This window comes from Nymphalis io, chromosome 10 (genome assembly GCF_905147045.1).
Source record: "Nymphalis io chromosome 10, ilAglIoxx1.1, whole genome shotgun sequence".
NCBI classification, from domain to species: domain Eukaryota; kingdom Metazoa; phylum Arthropoda; class Insecta; order Lepidoptera; family Nymphalidae; genus Nymphalis; species Nymphalis io.
Window position 1 is genome coordinate 10,653,810 of NC_065897.1, and position 10,500 is coordinate 10,664,309.

The following is a 10,500-nucleotide window of genomic DNA, read 5'->3' on the forward strand; positions in this document are numbered from 1 at the left end:
CTAAATTGACTATACAAGGGTTAATTTCTTGTTTATATTAATATTATAAATGCGAATGTAACTCTATATGTCTGTTACGCTTTAAAGACTAAACCCCTAAATAGACGAGTGAAGTCACGGTCGAATACAGTACAGTAGTACAGTAACAGCCTGTTAATGTCCCACTGCTGGGCTAAGACCTCCTCTCCCTTTTGAGGAGAAGGTTTGGAGCTTATTCCACCAGGCTACTCCAATGCGGATTGGTAGAGTACACATGTGGCATAATTTCAATGAAGTCAGACACATGCAGGTTTCCTCACGATGTTTTCTTTCACCTTTAAGCACGAGATGAATTATAAACACAAATTAAGCACATGAAAATTCAGTGGTGCTTGTCCGGGCTTGAACCCACGATCATCGGTTAAGATTCACGCTAGAACGCGTGAATCTGGCCATCTCGGCGAATACTAATTAAATTATAAATTAATTTAACCTTTAAGTCAAAACGATTCTATTTCTACATGAATGTGTTATAATTAATACATTTAACACATCAGTAATATTTACTAAATAATAAACTTAGCTATATATAAAAAATCAGTCGTGCAGTGTTAAACTAGGGCACAAAATTTCATAACTACAAGTTATAGAGATCTCATTCATTACCATCGTAATTTATTTCGCTTCGTTAAGAATTTTCCCTCTATTCAAGCTATTAAAAAACATAAATCATACGTAAGTAATTAACTGTATTTCAAAACTTTTACATTTTTTATGTCGCTACCTATCTTTTAGATATTTCACCGCGAAATAGCAATACTTAGTACTGTTGTGTTCCGATTGGAAGGGTGAATGAGATTGTAACTACAGGCTCAAAGTGCATAACATCTTAGTTCCCAAGGTTGGTGGCGCATGGTTAAAAATTTCCTACGGCGAAATGTCTACGGGCGGTGGTGTCATCTGCCCGTGGTCCATCTGCCCGTATCTACCTATGTTATAAAAAAAAAGCTCAGTACTATAGGACTTCGTTGGTGTAGTTTGTTTTATTACGAAATCCTCATTTCGTAATCATAGGGTACTTTTCATACATGGTTTTATTGTTATATACCCGACTCCCATCATTGTCACCTGATTATGTATATAAATCAAAGATTTTAAGCTAACGTTAAAGCTTTTTTTTAAAAATATCATTAAAACCAGTTTAGTAGTTTGTACGTTTTAATTGCGACAGTGAGCTTGTTTGTTTACGCTTTTAGGTCATAACTACTCAACCTATGATTTTGCATACATACTGTCAGGTGTACTGAAAAATACATAGCACCTAACACGTGTTCCCCAAAGGCGTTCAAATGTGGAACAGGCGGAAACTAGTTATTTAATATAAAGTAATATATGTATTTTAAACTTCAGATTATTGTATATTTAATGCAAGTGATATTTTACTGATATACAACTCTTTAAACTCCTTACAATATATAACTCTTATTCAACAAACTGTTTCTTAATGTTTTGAGCGTATTAAATCAAATCTGCCCTACTTAGAATTAGTAGAGTTATGCAAATTGCACTAGCAATATCAAATAGCCCATAATAACTTTCTTGGATGTGGAAAATATGTGTTTTTCCTTCCGCGCAGAATTTAGTTTGTGACTATGAGTCTTATTATTACTGAATTAAAATATAATCTATGTCACTCCTAAAATTTTATTAGCTTTTTAAATGTGAAATAATTATTAAAATAGGTTTTATAGTTTCAGAATTTATGGATTAAAAACAAAGAAAACTTATCTCCTTGTAATATTAATATAAGTTTTATCAAAGTTATTATTTGGTCATAATTATTATTCGACATAATTGATTCTATTAACTTAAATAATCTTTAATATTAATTATATCTTTACCGTAACGGCCTGTGAATGTCCCACTACTGGGCTAAAGGCCTTCTCTCCTCTTTTTGAGGAGAAGGTTTGGAGCGTATTCCACCACACTGCTCCAATGCGGGTTGGTGGAAATTTAACCTAGGTCAGATTTATATCTTTATTGTAATATAATATATTTATTAACTGTGCAAATAGCACAGGCCTTTGGTGTATATTTTCTATTATTTCGATTAATTAACGTTATTTTTATATGACCGCATTTTTATTTCCAAGCAGCATCATTTGAATTATAGATTTAATAGTAACTTATAAAATTGTAGCTTTAATTACACGAGTAAACATTTTCGTTTTAGTGACGTTCGCTTCGTTAGCGATTGGCCAATTGACCGCATCTCTCTGTTTCTCTCATTTTCTTCCAGCGACCGGTTGTCGGACTGATTGTAACGAACCTAAATAAATTACCTGATTTCCGACTCTCGTATTGTTTCCACTTCAATAAAAGTTTATAGAGAGCGTTCACGTTGACCTTAATATACGTTAATGTCCCACTTTTATTTCGTGTGTTCATCTAATTTAGTGCACGTCATTTAGGATGTGATTTCCGTTATATATTAACAGTTCAGTCAAACTTTGATTTATGTTTCAATTCTACGAATACAAATATTTCGCTATGAATAGTACACCATATTTATATATACTTTTGAACTACCATTATTCAATTGTGTATGTTAAGTTCGAATTATGAATTCATGACATTATAAATGAAGAACCGACCAGCGTTCTCAAATATGTGTTTATAGTTTAACATTTGTAAATAACTTGCGTAAACCGAGATATGAACGTGGACTGTAATCCAGGCAAGCTACAATGGTTTTTTATTTTATCTAATCATCTATTTCATATATTATTTTCGTTTAAACATATACATCATTTAATATTATGCTCGACTTTAAGATAGAAGGTCACCAACGTGGTCACGAGCTTACTATTTAAATAATTATATACATACATACGGTCCGTATCCGTTTTGACACGAGAAGAGGCTATTGTCCAGCTGTATAATGCTGTAGGGTTTGTTATTATATACCGTGGAAGTTAACCCGAGCTTACTTTACGATTTTATTCATATATAAAATTTTATTAAAAAATATCTCATATTTAAAACATCCACAGATAATGTGGGCTTAAATAAATTATATTTCTTTTTGTAGAAGCTTTATTAATATTATTGTCATTGTCATAGTAATTATATAGCAAAATATGTCTTGTCAATATTAGTATCAATTTTTATATACTTGTTTATAATAATGTCCTCAAGACCGACTTCGGCCACGGCGGCCAATCTCAAGAGAGATTCGACAACTGCGCAGGACATATTATAGTGCACAAGTGAGTGCGCGAACACAGGTGCACTCTCTATTCCCTAACTCTAGTAATCCGATGGGACGGCAAACCGACACGACTGGAAAGAGTTCAGGCGCAGGACCAACAGCTTTACGTGCTTTCCGAGTCACGGGAGTGTACATACTTCCATCTTCCAGACTGCTATTGAGAATTTTCGACAGAAAAACTCAATAACTTTTTACTGTCCCGACCTGGGATTTGAACTCCAGGTCTGTGGCCTTACATGTAGCCACTAGCCCAGTCAATTAAATAAGTCAATACTTATTTATTATTTAAGTGCTCAATGTAAATAATTGTTATGAAAAAAAAATACTGATACATTTTGATACGATAAATTTAAACATAATAAGAATAAAAAAATGAAACAACACAACATCAATAAAAATGTAAATAATACTTTAGTATACATACACACACAAATAAAATAATATGAAATCCGTTACATAATTCGAATTTAACATATGCAGAACATTTTTCATAATTATAATAAGGAATTTATGCGCAGTAGTCTCGGCGTTGGGATTAACTTAAGGCAGTACTTTAAAACATTTATAACTTAGTTTTTATTCTCTCACCACAATTTCTCCGCCATATTTCATTTAAGCTTTTTATTCAAAGCGTGTAGTTATCTTGTCTAGTGGCGGAAATATAAGAACGACTTACTCGTTTTTGCTGGCATTATTAATCCGTTTATGAGTTTGTTGAAATAATTTAAAAAATAATAATTATTCGTTTGACTCAGGCAATTACTCGTCAAAATATAAGCTGTACGCTAGCAAAAAACAGTTTAAATATGGAACATTATTTGATTACGCCATTATTATATTACATTATAAGCACCTAATTTAGCCTTACCCATAAATTGCTTCTTAAACTATATCAAAATATTATGCAATAAAGTATAATGTGACCCGAATAATTTGAAATCAGTACCTCGGGAGCCTGTAGCCTTATAATTAATTAATATTAATCGATTATTTAAGCAAATAATTTTATGAACTTGTAAAGTAAACATGACATTTATACTTTTATCTTTAATATAAGGCGAACACAATACCAAAGAAACCGTTAAATCTATATTTATATTACAAATCTGGAGAGTTTGTATGGCTGATCGCGCTAATTTTAAGAACTACTAGTCTGAATTGGAAAATAAATTACATTATACAGTCTGTTTATTGATGAAAGTTATATAACTATATATATATATATATATATATATATATATATATATGCAACGATCTTCAGGAAAGGATCAATAAAGGTCAACCAAAGTAGCGAATTATTTACAAGTATGTTTTGTAGTGTATTTAAGTTATAATTGTTTAAAACGGGCGCTTAGCTATAATCCAAAATGCGTAAAACGTGAGGTATAAGTATAAGAAAATTGGGTATGCTCATTCTTGTGGTTCCGGTATAAATAAACGCGAATACCGCGATGTATACTGGCTAGCTTATACATAAACGATTACAGTGTAAATGGGTGTCGAAAGAAAAGTAATAGCTCGTGAGCTTTTGTGAATGCATTCGCACGGCGAAGCCATCAAGCTGCATAAAAAAGTGTCAACTATGGTAAAAAAGGCATTCAGATTTGCTTGCTGGGTCTGTATGTTGAAGGAAAATTATCAAAGCTTATTATATAATAATTTATTTTTGTTAATAAATATATGTTATTAGATATTACTTGTTATATAGTATATTATTTGTGGTCAGTTTTTTATTATTTTTTAGAATTATGTTATTATTTTATTGGTAGTACTGGTTGATAGGTCGAGGTTGGGTAAACCGCCTATTGGGTTAAGTCTGTTTCATGTCAATGTTAACAATAATAAGAGTCACCTTTTAGTACTTGATACGTTTAAATTAAGAATGATAATTTTTTTAATTGTTAATTTTTATTACAAAAAAAAATGTTGATGATTGTTTCTTTTATGAAGGTATTGCCTGGTATTCCTTATATTTGTTTTAGAAAATAACTCCTGTTTTGTCACTGTCATAACGTTAGTATTAATCACTCTTATCAACTTGTTAACTACTAGAATTACTATTAAAAAAGTATTTAATTATAATATATTACAGCGAGTTTATTAATATATATGTTATGTTAACTTGTTACAATGAAAATACATGTAAAGTTTATTTTTAAGTCGAGATTTTATTTTAATCTTTAATCAAAATTTAAAAATAACAAATTACCCCGCACTTATTAAAACTGAATTTTCATGTGCTTAATTTGTGATTATAATTCATCTCGTGCTTTACGGTGAAGGAAAACATCGTGAGGAAACCTGCATGTGTCTAATTTCACTGAAATTCTGCCACATGTGAATTCTACCAACCCGCATTGGAGCAGCGTGGTGGAATAAGCTCCAAACCTTCTCCTCAAAAAGAGGAGAGGAGGCTTTTAGCCCAGCAGTGGGACATTCACAGGCTGTTACGGTTATTAAAATTATAGAAATTTTGTGACGTTTGAGTGAAGTACAAATTTTATAATTCGTTTTTGATTGTAATGACGAAAAAAGCAAACGAAATATTAATGAGAGATAACGCAAAAGCGATACACCTATATACATATGTACTCGTATATGTTTGATATTTACTTTTAATAATAAACTCGTATAGAGTAAATCACATCTGGTTTGATATCATATCCTCGTATCACTAAGGCAGTAAAAGATGTACAAGCTTTTAAGCATCTTTTATAATTACCAAAAACATTAACAACAAAGTTAAAAGAGGACGTGAAATTACTCCATGTTTTAAAACATTAAAATATGCTTTCACATTTCTGTAGCCCTTCTTGAGTTCTAGCATTTTCCCGAATTCAGATTTAGAACAATTTTGTCAGCGTTCGTCACGAAATCTGATATTGTTTTGTGATATTATTTCGGAAAATATTTTGCAATTTCCGTATGCTTTATAAACCGATTGCAATTTTGTAATACTAAAATGTCTAAGAAGGAAATTTTTTAATTGATTTTCACGACATGAAAGCGGGAAACTAAAATTAATTATTAATAATTTCACAATGCAATCAGCTACACTAAAGCAATCAGTATACATATTTCGATATAATTAATAATGAACAGTTTAGGTTTTCATTAAACATTAAATTTTCCGAAATTGCTTTTGTTTACGGAAATTATTGAACAAATTATTATGTAAACTTTCGGTGTTTTTGGTTCGGTGGTTTTTATTTGTTTATGAACGCAATTGTAACAAACACTATTTACGCATTTAATTTTCAGTTTTGTCAGTATTCATTTTAAAGTATCCATTTATGTGTTAGTACTAAATTGTTAAATATAAATACTTTTAATGCGTTTTTATTGTTTTATTTAGTTAGAGGAAATTATAAAACTTATTTTAAATTATTTAGCACACTTCAAATAAACTTAGCTACTGGATCTATAAAAACGGCAGTCGAGTTATACTTTTTTGAATCACTGTATGTCCTTTATTTATTCACATTAGTGTCCACAATTATTTACCCGAACTGTATATGTAGTTAATGTACAGGTCCACTTGTTGAGGTCTCCGATCCTCTATCAACGTTCGCGCGCTCGACGGAGCGTGGGCGACTGCGCTTCCTAGCCATTCATTGTGTAGGAGATGGGTACTATGGTTACTCGATTTTAACTCGCTTTGACTAATATTCGGAGGTAATGGTAATTTAAATATAGCTATATTTGTATTAAAGTAAAATTAATACTTATTTTGTACATAATATTTTCAAATTCAAAGGTTGGTTGGTACTGGTGGTAGAGCTTTGTGCAAGCTCGTCTGGGTAGGTACCACCCACTCATCAGATATTCTACCGCAAAACAGCAGTACTTGTTATTGTTGTGTTCCGGTTAGAAGGATGAGTGAGCCAGTGTAATTACAGGCACAAGGGACATAAAATCTTAGTTCCCAAGGTTGGTGGCGCATTGGCTATGTAAGCGATGGTTGACATTTCTTACAATGCCAATGTCTAAGGGCGTTTGGTGACCACTTCCCATCAGGTGGCCCATATGCTCGTCCGCCTTCCTATTTTATAAAAAAAAAGGTTTTATTGACAGCATGACGCCGAGATATATAGACATCCAATATAAATATTAACTCGTAAGGTCAAGCTCAGATATTAGCTGAGTGAACTTACATAGTTCTCTTTCCGGATTACAAATCCGTATTAATTTTGTAATAGCTATCGATATAATATTTAATAGTAATTGTACCGAATGATTTACCACTTTTATAATACATCCATATGTTTTAGTTGCGATATTATCGGTTGTACGCTTTGCATTGGCATATTGTACATATTTGACAGCCACAGAACAGCGATTGGATATTTTTTAATAATAATAATATCCTGGGACATTATTCACACACGGCCATCAGATCCCAAGCTAAGCACAGTTTGTGCTATTAAACTAGACAACTGATGTACTACTTTTCTTTTGTAAATACATACTTATATAGATAATTACACCGAGACTCAGGACAAACAGACATGTTCATGCACACAAATATCTGTCCTGGTTGGGAATCGAACCCATAACCTTCGGCGTGAAATATCTACCAACCACGCTATCCGGCCCGTCGATTTTGTTTCAAGATTAGTTTTTTACATCCGAATGACCATGATTTCAATTATTAACTAACGTACGATAATTGTACGAAATATCATTTCATCCTATTTAATAACAATTACTGTTGACTAAAAATTACCTTTAAACATAACTGTCTACGAAATATCCGTTTATTTTGTGTAATTAAACATAGTAATTTTATATCAACATTTGGCTTTTTAGTGTTTGATTTAAACATTAACAGATAATATAATATAATTTATTAGTTGAAATGTTAATTATAATTTTAATCGAGAACCATTAGTAATGGATGAAATGCGTTGAGAAGAGCGAGAATTTTCGCATACTTCATACATGTTCTAGCTAAGAGCACATTTCTTCATATAAAGTTCCCTAGAGTAGAAATAAAAAAATCAACAAATTAATATGAATTTCCCAATCGAAAAAGATTCATGGTACATTCATTTTAAAATTTGTACTCAAGAGAAAAGCGGTCACGACCCAACCCCTACTCTGTAAAGACTGTTATATAGTCTTACCGCTATAAGTGCCGCTGTAGTAAAATACTTTCACACTAAATTAATTTCACGAACTGCTATGACTTTAACTTGCAAATCTTATTGTTGTTTTTGAAATTGTATAAGGCAAAGGAGAATCACAGACGTATTTCAGGATAAAATAGTATTCAGTAGAATCTTTTATTTTATAAATATATTTTCTCTTTTCAAAATCCCGTTAGTTTAATATTTTATATTTTGAGATATCATAATTTTATTTTCATATTATTTTGAGATTATGGCATGGGAAAAATATCGACATAATTATCTAAAATGCTTTAAAAAACATTCGAAAACCCTTTTAAATAACCTGAATAGCGGATTTACTTGATGTCTAATGGCGGGGTGTTCAATACATTCATCAGTTTTGTTATTGGGGTCAACGTGACGTAGCAAAAAATCCTATTTCACACCCGATTCCTATGAATGCTGTGAAATCAAATGATGACGGTCGATTTTATTGTACGCTTTCAATTAGTAGGTACTGAGATCAAAACCTCGATTTATAACAACCTCTATATCTTCCTGCTTCATTTTCATAAAACATCTTTCAGCGTATCCTTTAAAAACTTCCAAAAATTTTTTATTATAATAAGTCGTTAAAAAAGAGCAGAGAGTAGCTCGTAGCGTGAATTATGTGCGAGGGAATGTAGAGTGCACTTGTGTTTGCACACACACTTGGACACTGTAATGTCTTGCTCAGTTGGCTAGTCACCCTTAAGATTGGTAACTGTGGCCGATCGGTCAGAAAGACAAGGTGTAGTGCACCGAAAACAAAGTAGCAAGACTATGCAGATTATACACTAGACCAAACCAACAATACTATATAAACAAACGCATTAATTATTAAAACTAACAATGTTTAATTTTTATATATAAAAAAGACTACTACAAATAAAAACCATAAACATTTATCACAAATGATTGATATAAAATCGATAGTGACAAAAGCGTCATCACAGTAGGACAATGCGTTTTGATAGAGCGACAATGCCATTCTCTTTTCATTCACTTAGTACTTCTCTCGTGCGATATTGAAAAACAAACTTATTGTGACACGCTATTTTAATTACTATACCATTAAACCACTGCATCACAATTATATGTATGGAACGGGCAGCGAGTATTTTAATAATTACAGTCAATGTCACAAATCATTTTCTGACATGATCACACGTTGCGTGATATCATTAACGACACTAATATTTATTGTAAAATTTAAAAATCGTTCGTTATTGAAATTACGCCTATAAGAAATGTTTACCGTTCCGTGCATCGTCAGTGCTCTGCTATTTTTTATCATTTGGTGCTCGCCAATCCGCATTGGAGCAGCGTGGTGAAATAAGCTCCAAAATCTTCTCTTCGAGAAGGGAGGGCAGGCCCAGCAGTGGGACATTCACAGGCTATTACTGGTTACTGGTTTAAATTAACTTCTTTTGCTTTACGCTCAAATCCTTAGATTGCAAATGGAAATACCAATAATAACTACCTCCTTGGTAGTTAAAAAAATAATACAAAATCCTTCCTTTCAGATTGTCCTCGATAATCATTTATTACACAGATTTTATTTAAAATTTCAACAAATTTTTTTAGTATAACAAGCAACTATGATATGTATATTTTATAAATTATGTGATATATCATGAACATTAAAAGCATTCGACACGTTCGTGAGTTATACAGTCGCGGTATGGTATATACCTATACCATACCGCGTAGTAATGCCGCTTGGAATGGTGGCAATAAGCCTAGCACCAATTCTTAGTTAAATCCAATTTCTGGGCGAATAATGAACTCATGCCACCAGTTGCTGTTATTAGAGCACGTGTTAAAAATGGTTTTGAACTATTACACCAAGATAGATTTTGATATATCAAAATATATCAAATATAAAATAATATCAAAGTGTTTCAATTTCAAACAGAACAAAGATATGATTTCGAATTGGAGTCGAATATTTAAGCCGTTTGTACGAATTGTCCAATGCAACTCTGGCTTTTAACACTGTTTCCCTGATATTCGTGACTCGTCTTATTTGGTCAACGAATGTTGTTTCTCACAGGTTTAGTGACAATCTATCACTTTCTTTCCATTATAAAAACTAAT